Consider the following 11554-nt stretch of genomic DNA (forward strand, 5'->3'; position numbering starts at 1 on the left):
ACAAACAACATCCAAATAAAATAACATAAGAATTGTCTTTTTCAATTTCGAAGGGAAATGTTTCTATGTGATCTTGATCCAGTCAAGCCTCCAATTCTCACTATCTGTATCAATATACCATTTCTTTATTTGTCTCTTCAATTGTTTGAACCTCATATTTACATTTGTTTCTTCAATTGTTTGAATCTTATATTTACGAAAATGTGGCTGCCTAGTTTTCAGCCATTGATCTTAGGAGATTAATGGTTGACTATGTCTCCTACCCTTTGTACAAGAGAAGCCTCCTTGTACATGATCTTTTGTCTAAAAGCTTTTGTATATGTATTTTTATGCATATTGAGTTTGATTCCTTGAACATGTATATTCTAGATATAGATATATTTTAAAAACATGTCTTAAATCATTTCGACGGTTAACATTCGGTTATGGGACACCTTTTACCATATCCATAACCGACTTATCGGTTAATCAAATAGCATTATTCATAATTGTCGGTGAATATCAGTTATCGGTTCATTGGTGGCTTGATTATCGATTATTTTTTGTTAACGGTTAAGGTTTGCTCCCCCTACAAATTACGTGGCTAATATAATGGAAAAGATATTGACTATATACCAAGTTAGTAGAATACTTTTTATTAAATAAATAGAATAAAATATATCCTACTAAGCACGATAGTTTTTTTTTAGATGTTTACTTTCTTAAACAAAATATTGCGTGCTTATGTTAGGAAATAAAAAGGCATATATAAAACTTTATAATTTATTATATTTGAAGCTTAAATGAGGTAAGAAATCATGCTAGGATTTTTCCTTTTTTAGCAACAAATTTTTAAACCTAAATACTAGTAACCTTGCATTTGCAAGATTTAAAATTTTAAATCCACACCATGTTTGTGTGTATTTGTATGGAAATTGAGGGGGATATGTATTTTTTTCCTTTACAATTTGTAAAAATCAGGCAAGATATGGAATGTAAAAGGACATCAGGTTTTAAATAGAAGTATCAATATATTCCATACAGTATTAAGTTTTTTCCTTGATAATATTCTGCTGTTTCTTTGAATACATGAAGCTTTCATTAATTTCATCTACCGGCCAACAGTGAAATGCTTATTTCATTGTTTGAACTTGTTTCATATGAACATGAAACCGGAGTATCTTGCTTAGTTTTTCCAAAATAAAATCCTGGTTCTTTGGGTGAAGGTAATGGACCCTCACTCTCCAACATTTGTATAGCAGAAGTCGTAGTTGGTCTATCTTCTGGGTGATGTTGAACACACAATAGACCAACGTGGATTGATCGTAGAACTTGAGACACATTGATTGATTCACCTAGGCACTTAGTAACTGATTGCAAGGGTCGTTCTTCAATATGGAGTCTCCAGGCCTGGCAAGAACAAATGACACCAGTATTACCTTTCATTGTTTAAAAGGGCAAATCACATTAAAAGCAGTAAACAAATTTGTCCGTGTTCTCTGTTTAGTCAACTAACTTTATTTTGGTAACCCTGGAAGCTAACCACCACTTAAAAAAAGGTCAACATGCCACTAACTGCCACGTCTTCATTTGAAAGGTTAGATTAATGTTTTTTACTCAAATCTTTATTAGTTCTTAGTTGGCTAGCCTTTTATTGGTGAAAACAAATATATGCATCCAAATAGGAAAAACCAAAAAAAAATAAAAAAATTAACCATTCATACAGTTTGCACTTTCAAAATTAATAGGCTCAAACTTACATGCCCAACAAGGTTGTTGCAATGGTCATTGTTGATAAAGCCCCTGTTTTTCACCCCATACACAATTTCCAAAAGTATTACGCCAAAGCTATATACGTCGGATTTTATGGAAAAGTTACCATCTCCTGCATACTCTGGCGCCATGTAGCCACTGTGAGGATCCAAAGTAAATGTAAGTGATTCATTGTATAAATTAGAATCAAGTTAGAGTAGATGAATATCTCACTATGTTCCAACCACTCTATTTGTATTTGCCTCTATCTGATTTCCTCCAAAAATTCTAGCCAAGCCAAAATCCGATATCTTCGGGTTCATATCTGCGTCGAGCAAAATATTGCTAACTTTGAGATCTCTATGTATGATTCTGAGCCGAGAATCCTGGTGAAGATAAAGAAGTCCACGAGCAATGCCAATGATAATGTGGTAACGTGTAGGCCAATCGAGAAGTTCGCTTTGAGTTTTATCTGTGAATAGTTTGAATTTTAGTTTACCTCATCGTTGATTAATTTGATAGTGTTTTTTGTTTTTTTCTTATTATTTGATATACCAAATATGAAGGAATCAAGGCCTTTGTTTGGCATGTATTCATAAATTAGCATCTTTTCGGCTCCCTCTAAGCAGCAGCCCAAGAGCTTGACAAGATTGCGATGCTGTAGTTTAGATATCAGGATGACTTCATTCTTGAACTCATGAAGTCCTTGAGTGGAAGTTTTTGCCAGCCGCTTCACTGCTATTTCCTGTCCGTCTTCAAGTAAACCCTAAATAGAACATTTAGTATAAGTTTGGCACAAAAAAAGCCTTAGGCACATCTTTAAAGATAACATATTTTTTTTCTGTCTTAATTATTCCATTTAACCATTTATTCTTTTCATCATTTATTCTTATGACCCACTTTTGATCATGAATCACACAAGATGCACAAGAACTACGCCACAGAATATAAATGGAACTAGAAACAAAAAAGAACACATGTAGTTACGTGTTTCAGTTAATAAATGTGATCATTCCAGTCCATGGCCACAATCTAGCGGAGGTCTTGGATCATCCTATATTTTAAACACTTATTTGCTTTATTATTATTATTATTATTTTTTTTGAATTTATGCAAAAAAATCATCTTATATAACACATGAACAGCATACGTACTACATAGGTCATGGAGTGATGCAATACCTTGTAAACGGGTCCATAACCGCCCTCTCCGAGTTTGTTGTTGAATGAAAAGTTGTTTGTAGCAGTAAGTAATGTAGACAAGCCAAATAGAGGTAGCTCTAGATCCTTATCACCGCTTCTATTTTCAGGATCATGCCCAAGCTTGTTTCTGGAAGTCACTGTGAAGGGGATAACCACAACTTCTTTTTAGAAGAACTAGTAACACTGGTACTTATAACTGGTTAGGTATGATGGGTTAGGTTGGTTTACTGGACACACTTTTCCCAACCATAAAATTGTTTAAATGCCAATTTAGCTTGATGATTTATTGATTAAAAATACATTTTGGTAATCAAACTTCATACCTTCTTGCTGTTGCTTCTTCCTATTAAAATGATAAAATAAGCAAATAATAACCAGTATGGCGAAAACCACAAATGCTACAGGGACAATAACCCGTACTCTTCTCCCTGCACCTGAGCTTTTACTGCTTTCTATTAAGTCGGTTAAAACATGATGTTAGTTTGATATTTAGACAGGTTATTATCAAATTAGTAATGGAAATAAAACTATTGTTTTGATTTATCTAGCTGTGAAGACGACATTCGTATATAAACAGTGTCCCCGGTATTTTCAGGAAATGTTCTCATATCGATTAGGCCACCAAACCATAGCAAGCAACCACTCCCAGAGCCTGAGATATTCGTAGTTGTGTAAGCAGTACACGAACAATTTCTTTTACACTTCTTCTCACACTCTACAGGGGTCATTGTCAGGTTATACCATGACCCCTGAGTGTCTGGTAACTTCAGATTTGAGTATTTATTGAACCCCTCCCCAGGTTCACAATTCAAAGGGACTGTATGTCGACACCCTTGTGACCAATCTCCAACCCTCCACTGATCAGGAAATTTGGGTTCAAACCCCTTCAAACATTCACAAACCGGGGACTTTTCAATGTTGCAGCTCGCATATGGCCCGCATGTTGCGTATTGATCACAGTGATCGATTTCTGGGACCAGATAAAGGTTCCATTCTTGTTTGCTATCAATCCATTACAAGCGCTCTATATCACCATTTGGTTGTAACACCATCCTGGTAAAAATCGAAGTATTTAAAAGATTGTATTGGTAGTAAATTTCCCTCTGATTAATAACAAAGGTGAAGCTGTAAATCGGGTTCGGCCTCAAATTAGGAGCTCCGCTAAACCTGAGCCCATTCCATGGACCAACCCGATACGTTATTTTCTGTTCTTGAGTCCGTATCGGCTGAGGGTACCCTCTAGTATCAATGGACGCCGAAAACACACCGGAAGCAGGATCTTCTTTTGATCTCCAAGACGTGTAGTGTCGTTCAATCCCGGTAACAAAATCCCTGCCATGCTTCATTCCTGGAAGTAAAGTATCTGTCAGAAAGTCGAAACTTTGCCATATGGGATTTTCTTGATTGGTTTCGCCACCTTCTCCGTGAATTATAAAGTTGCCTGTATCTAGAAGCTGACCAATCGGATTATTCACCAACGTTGTTGATGAGTTAGCTGACAACCATACGACAATCCCCGTGGTGGCATCCCGGATAGCTAAAACTCCCTGGAGGGTGAGAGTTAGCTCTCCGTGGGTATGTGTGAGTGGTGTGTTCCTGTTGGCTACCCACACAACGGTTCCTGTAGATATTTTTTTGTACCAAATTCCAACATAATGGTTTTTGGAGTTAGGGGGGCTAAAGAAACCAAGTTCGAAGGTTTGTTGTGGCGAAACGATGGTTTCGTTATATCTAAGGGTTTGGGTTGCAGATATGGTGTCTGCAGCATGTGTACAGATAGATGATGCATAAAGTACAACAAGGAAGCCAAAGATCAACTTGATCTTGGTCACTCTTGTTTCCTCCATTAACGTATCAGACTATCAGTGAGCCAGACTTTCACAATAAAAATAAATAACATTTTAATTCCTGGATTGTGGTCCTAGAGAGCATCAGTTAGCATGTTTTTTTTTTTTTTTTTTTTTTTTTTTTCTGAATACCGACGGACCACTAGACTATCATCGTGACACGAGCAGAATCACCCGATCATATCCATCTTCAATAGGCAATGTCTATACACCAATTCAGGAGGAAACCCAATAAATATGGGAAAAACCCTCTTGTGGGAATCGAATCCAGGACCTATTAGTCACAAAGTCTTATCACACCCTCAAAATGCCACTAGGCTATAAAGCCATGTACACCATGTATTTTCTTTCTTCTGGAAATTCCAATTGATGATAACGTTATCATTAAATTTTCTTATTCAACAGTCAACACTTTCGTGAAAGAATGCTACTGACCATTTCATCACCACACCTTATAGTCAGGTCTTATTCGTTTAATTCTCCTTATAATTCGAAATTAAATCTCATACTTAAATGTTTTAAAAAAATTTGTCTTTTCACTAGACCACCAACACCATTTAAGATGCATCTTTCTTTGTAACTTTGTTTCCACTACCCTCTTGTCTTATCTTTTTTTTCCTTTAATTTCACTCCCTTCCAAAAATTATCTCAACAAAAAAAGTTTATCCCCAATTTTAAATTGAACACTTAAACTCTGTGCTTCAACTTAAGGCCATAAACTGTAGTTGATCTAACATATAGTAATATGATCACTCATAAAGTGAATAAACATACGTAATAAATATGATTAACCTAATTAATGTTGTAAGTGTTATAATAAAATTTAAAATATGTAACTAACAATAAATAATTAATAACATTAAGGGCTTCACATGGTTTTACCCTTAGACCGTATTCAACGGGATGCTTGTGAGCCCATTGGCGGATCTAGAATATTCGTGTAGGGGCAACATTTCAAAGAAAAGGGTTAACGAAATCGAAAAAATGTCAAAAATCTCCAAAATTTACATTACCGCCGGAGCGTTAAGGGGTAGCGGACTACCCCTTATTACATAGTAGGTCCGCCCCTGCTTGAGGCACCACTAAGGGGGTTTTTTTTGCGAAAAGCACTTCAGAACCTCTTATGCCTGCCCCACGCAGACCACCCGCAGACGTTTGAGTCTGCAGCTTGTTTGTTTTTTGGAAGTGATTTCATTAAAAAACCTCTTTCAAACCTCTTCCTCAAACAGACCTGACCTCACATCTTCACACCTCTTCTAAACTCTGCTCTTTCAAAACACATCTCAAAACCCTGATATCCTCTTCTCCACAGTCGACACCTCCATCGATAATTGAATCTCAAATCCATCAACGAATCGATCTTCTACTCTTCACCATCATAAAAAAACTTAATTCAACCTCCAAATGCCACATATTCTTCATCGATCTGTCTCACACGATCCGAAAATGCTAATCGGATTTGGTTGATGCCTTCGTGATTCAATACAGTTTGTAGAGATTTCGGTAATTTTGTTTATTTTCCGGTTGATTAATTAATAAAAGAGGAAACGAACGACAGTGATGGAGGAGGTGTTGCGGCAGCACCGGCGGATCCAGCACTGCCGCTTGGCTGGAAATTCTCACAGGTGTTTGGTGAACGAACCGCCAGTGAAGAAGTTCAGGAAGGTAAACTAGGTTATTGTTATTGTTAATTGTTGATTTGATGATTTTATATTGTTACGTGGATCCGGTTATTTATGTTAGGGTTTGGATTATTGGATGGAGTATGTTTGTGATTTGTTAATTTGATGGATACATTAGTGATTATTGAAATGATTAAATTAGGTTAATACTTATAGTTTGTAGGGTTGTTGATCCAGAGGTTAATACCTCCATCGATTCTCCACAGCCGACACCTCCATATAAAATCAGTTTATTTATATTTCAGTTTATTTTAGCAGCTTTGCAGAAGTTAAAAAACAAACAGTCTTTTTCTTGCAGACTGCAGAGGTTTGGTCCACCTTTTCAGCTGTAGATGTCTGCAGATGTGGTCCGCAGACTACATACGTTTTACCTCTGAAAAAACAAACAACACCTAAGGCTCTTGCATTGTTTTTGTTAGTAGATCCAGCTTGATTAGAGTTTCCGACGGGTATCATTGCACGTTAGGTATTGTTAGTCGAGTTATGGTTAGAATTCTGGTTTGTCTGATTTGTTCGGTTTCTGGAAGGGTTTTAGTTTCCATATTGAGGTGGTTTCGTGCGTTCTCGTTTGAAGTGACCTCTTTCTCCACAGTGGAAACATCTGACAACCTGCTTATCAAAACCATACTTCTTGTCTTTCTTGCTCTCCAGGCTTCTTCTACCAGTTTGTTGAATGAAGTCCTCTGCCCGTCTAACAGCACTTGCAAGAGCCCATTTAATATCCATCAACTTCATTTCATCTCTGTCTATCTGTTGGTAATCCTCATGTGTCAGGTTGATGTTTACAATTTGACCCGCTACCAAACCATAGTAAGCACTAACAAGAGTGTTTAAAAGTTCCATATACTCCTTGGTAACTTCTACACTGACCTTGGAGAAACTTGAGGTACAAGACGACCGGTGTTTGGATTAGCGGTTTGGCCAACATTGAAGGTTGATGAATTGTTGCCATAACACGCTTCTTGGTTTGACAGTTAAGGATCGAGAAAGGGTGGTGGAACAAAGGCTTGAGAATTTGACTCGGATGCTACGGTTTGCTGTTGTGGTATGAAAGGTGTAGGATCATTTGCACGACCAAATGAGTCGTTCAGAAGAGATCTCAGACTAAATCAGAGGCGGAATTCAGTGATTCAGTCTTCGTTCAGCGTGTATTGCACTAGATTCACATTAATCTGTCTAGTTTATTGATATCACAACGTTTTTCAGGCTAGAGACACTTCGGCAGCACCTCGGTACCGGTATCACAAAGTTACAAATGAAAGACTCAAGGCTACTATATATAGGCAGTCCATTCCACACGAAACGGTTCACATGGAATGGCATTTCGTACGAAATGGATATTCCATTTCGTGCGAAATGGCGTCAATATTCATTTCGTGCGAAATGAATACTTCCTATGTTTTTCTCACTTTTCTCGAACAACGTGCCCTGAGCTATCAATCCTATTACAAGACTCGATAAAAGACGAAGTCGACAGACATATGCACCAACAGACTCCCCTTTGGATGTTGACGAAGTCTTCATTGTCGAGTCTTCAAATTCTTCAGTCTTTATCAGTCTTCTCGTGCTCTCTCCAAAGTATCTGACAGTGTATGCATCCTCAATCTCTCTCTGTCTTCTCTTTTTCTCTTTCTCTTTTCTTTCAAACTCAGAATCACAACCTGGCTCTTGAGCTTTCTAATTCTCTTGATCAGATCTCTTGATTCCTTAAGTTTATCATCATCATCAACTAATCTCCCTATTGGATGTTGATCTACTAATCTTCAAACTCTTACTCAAGTTTTGTAGCCTTCACAGATTCAAGATCGAAGCCTGACTCTACATATGCTCATGCAGAAACCCTTCAGGAATCAGAACCTGGCTCTTTTCAAGCTTCATTCCTGCTCATCCTCTACAAGTGGTCGTTCAAACTGATCTAACACTTATTAATTTCTGAGTCACCACTTGTAGGAATACCATTTTTCTATGCAAAAACATCTTTTATCGCAAACAAACTCTCCCAATCCAGTTGTCGTCATATTTAGCACTCCGAATTTTGAAAATCAGCTTTTCAACATCAGTTGTCGAAAATAAGTTGAAATAAAATCTTTTTGGATTTTCAAAATTTTATACTAAAACACAATCTTTTTGAATTTTTGTTTTTAACAGAAAGCAATAAAGAAAATATTTACAGACAATATTTTTGTGAGTTTGTGTAAGAGGATCATATCAGTTTATGAGACAAATCACTAACACCGTTAAGCTTTAAACATTTTAAGTTCTAAACAATTCACGTAGATTGTCAGTATACTGATCCACTTAAATTTTCACACAAAGTTCAATTGTTCCGAGATACGAATTTAGTGTTTTAATGACTTAAAACTTCTTCGCGCGTCCCACCTCAGAATATACTCCCGTATCCAGACTTCTATATTCAGTCTTACAGGTGAGTGTACACTAATAATATCTGTAAACGGGTAATGCGAGACCATGAGAGCTCAGGTTTGAATTTTCATTCAGACAAAGAGATGATGGCTCGTTTTTCGGTGTGTCCCGTTTGGGGAACTTTTCTTCAACAGCACATGATTAGCATTTTTCAATGTTTCATCATTTTTTATGCTGAGGGTAGGCTTTAAGATTAAAGCAATACAAAGCATTATACGAGAACTAGGCTATTACTTCCGCAAAATCAGAAGTTCAGGTATAATACCCCAGATATCATCACGCACAAAGACCTAGTATGTCAGAAATAGAAAGCCCTTCAAACAAGATTTCAGGGTTACCTATATATCCGAGAGATGTTCCCCACGACATAAGTAAGTATGATATTTATGTTTATATCTCGAAAAAAATCTACAAAATGTATAAAAACCTACTGGCATATCCGCAGTGAGATCAATTATCACATTTAACTTTCCAATTCTTTAGCGTGCTGTGATAGTCTACTGATGTACTATCATTTCCTCTTTTTCACAACAAAACTCATTTTTGATTTTTCAATGTTTTTGGATTTTAGATTTTATTATGTTTTTGGCTTTTTCAAATTTTCTAATGATTTTGGATTTTCTGAAATTTCTTACTCCCCCTAAAATTCAAAACCATTTAAAGAAAATTTGAAAACAAACTATACAAATAAAAACTGACAAACTGATGAGATTAGCTTCAATTCGCCATCCACTTGGCGTAAACAATCAGAACTCCCCCTGACAACAAACTATTTTCCCATTATGATTTCAAAACACTTAAGTTTGTTTTAATCAAAATGGTTTTTCCGGAAAATTAGTTTTGTTGATTTTCACAAACCACTTGTATGAGGGTTAAATCAAGTTCAACTTAATGACTTTGATTAACCACTTGTAAGTTCACCTATCAATCTTACCATTTGTAAATCAAAATATAACAATATTCAACAATACTACCACTTGTAGGTCGAAATTTCACAGATGTGAATTTCTCAAGAAAAATGCCGATTCCTCCTCTACGATTACCAACTTGGGAGCTCCGGCAAGTCCAGAGTTTAGTCATGATAGGTTCTATCCCAGTTACTAACCTGGGATGACCAATCTTCATCTGGTTTCTTTGTTTTCTTTTCATAAAATTCCTTTACCCCTTTGACCTTCCCGTCAATCATTTTTCCAAAAATATTTTGAACCTTGGGATTAAAGGCTTTTTCAACATCAAATTCTTTCTTTTCAGAAAAAAATTGATTTGAAATCTCAACTTTTCCAATTTTTAATTTTAAATTTTCAGCCCGCAGTGGTGGAAAATTTGCATCATCTATTAGCGGAACTGAATTTTCATCTTTCAACTCAACTTGTGGCTCTTCTGACTTTCTGAATATTTGCATCATCTATTAGCGGAACTGAATTTTCATCTTTCAACTTAATTTGTGGCTCTTCTGACTTTGAAGAGTCAGATTCATAGCCAGAAAATAGCTCCTCTGATTTTGACGAATCAGAATCATTGCTAGAACTATCATCTACTTTCTTAACAACCCACATTTGGTTGCTAAGATTCGCTCTTCTTTTGTAAAACCATTTTGAACTCTCACCAACTTCAAATTTTGAATTTTTGAAGACTTTAAATTGTTCAGTTGGTGGTTCAATATCAGCAACTTTTTCTTTGAAATTGAGTTTTTCAGAGACTCCCTGTTTTGTGTTGATTGCCGTTGGATAGTTCACGGCAATTTGACCAACTTTGTTGCACTGATAACAGGTTCTCTTTTCCTTCTTCTGAACAACTTTATTCTTCATTCTTTCTTGCTTCTTAGCAAGGAATTCTCTGTTTGATTGCTTCCAGAATGAACTCCTTTCCTCTTCTTCTGAACTTGCTCCTGAAACAAATACAGATTTTGGTATATAAGTTTTTTCTTTTTTATGATTTTCTGGAACAATAAAACCCAGTCCTTCTTTTTTGAAATTACCATTATGGTTTGGTTTCTTTTGAAAACCCGAGCCAGAACTGTAACCTTTTTTCTTGTTTAACCTTTGTTGAACTCTTGAAGTGTATTTTTTCGGGTTTTCATCTTTTATTTCAGAAAAATTAATTTCTGTCAATTTGAAAACCTTGTTGATCATTTCAGTTTTAACACCTCTTATTAGGAATTCCTCATCAGAATATAATTTGTCTGAATCATTCAAAGTATATGCCACTTTGATTAATTCATCATTCAAATTATTTTTTGATAACAGTAATTCTTTATTATAAACCCTTTTTTCCCTTTCTAACTGATGGACTTGAAATATCAAATTCAGACTTTGACTCCTCTGTTTCATCTTTATCCAACACATGGTCCACCACTTTTTTCATCAATTGAGATTGTTGATCAGTGTCAGATGCAGTAAAAGTAACATCAATGTTGTCTGGCAAATTATCTGAATGCTCAGATTCCCACTGTAAGTTAATTGCCTTTTTGACTCTTTTTGTATTTGGATTTCGTGGAGAATATCCATTTTCAAGCGGGGGTGGACACTTGTTGTAACTAACACTTTGTTTCATACCAGAATTATTCACTTCAGTATCCTCTTTTGTTTCAGAATTCTTCACTTCAGATGGTTCTTCTTCAAATACCTTCATGCCTTCAACTGTTGGATATATCCTGTCAATCACATAA

The 11554-nt window shown here is 36.0% G+C and overlaps 1 pseudogene; it reads right to left on the bottom strand.

Annotated features, from left to right (window-relative positions):
• Positions 1 to 973: 973 nt before the first annotated feature.
• LOC110888002 lies at positions 974 to 5109 on the bottom strand (annotated as a pseudogene).
• Positions 5110 to 11554: the final 6445 nt, after the last annotated feature.

The sequence above is a fragment of the Helianthus annuus genome, chromosome 11, assembly GCF_002127325.2.
Source record: "Helianthus annuus cultivar XRQ/B chromosome 11, HanXRQr2.0-SUNRISE, whole genome shotgun sequence".
In the NCBI taxonomy this organism is placed as follows: Eukaryota; Viridiplantae; Streptophyta; class Magnoliopsida; order Asterales; family Asteraceae; genus Helianthus; species Helianthus annuus.